Raw genomic sequence first — 209 nt, forward strand, 5'->3', positions numbered from 1 at the left:
AGGCAAACAAGGCAGATATCCTGTTGGGAGTATGCTACAGACCAACCAACCAGAATGTAGAGACAGATGAAGCCTTCTACAAGCAGCTGGCAAAAGTCTCAATGATCTGGACAACGGCACTGAGTGCACCCTCAGTAAGTTTGCAGATGACACCAAGCTGGGTGGGAGTGTTGATCTGCTTGAGGGTAGGAAGGCTCTGCAGAGGGATC

Source organism: Antrostomus carolinensis, unplaced genomic scaffold, assembly GCF_000700745.2.
Source record: "Antrostomus carolinensis isolate BGI_N321 unplaced genomic scaffold, ASM70074v2 scaffold13190, whole genome shotgun sequence".
Lineage (NCBI taxonomy): Eukaryota > Metazoa > Chordata > Aves > Caprimulgiformes > Caprimulgidae > Antrostomus > Antrostomus carolinensis.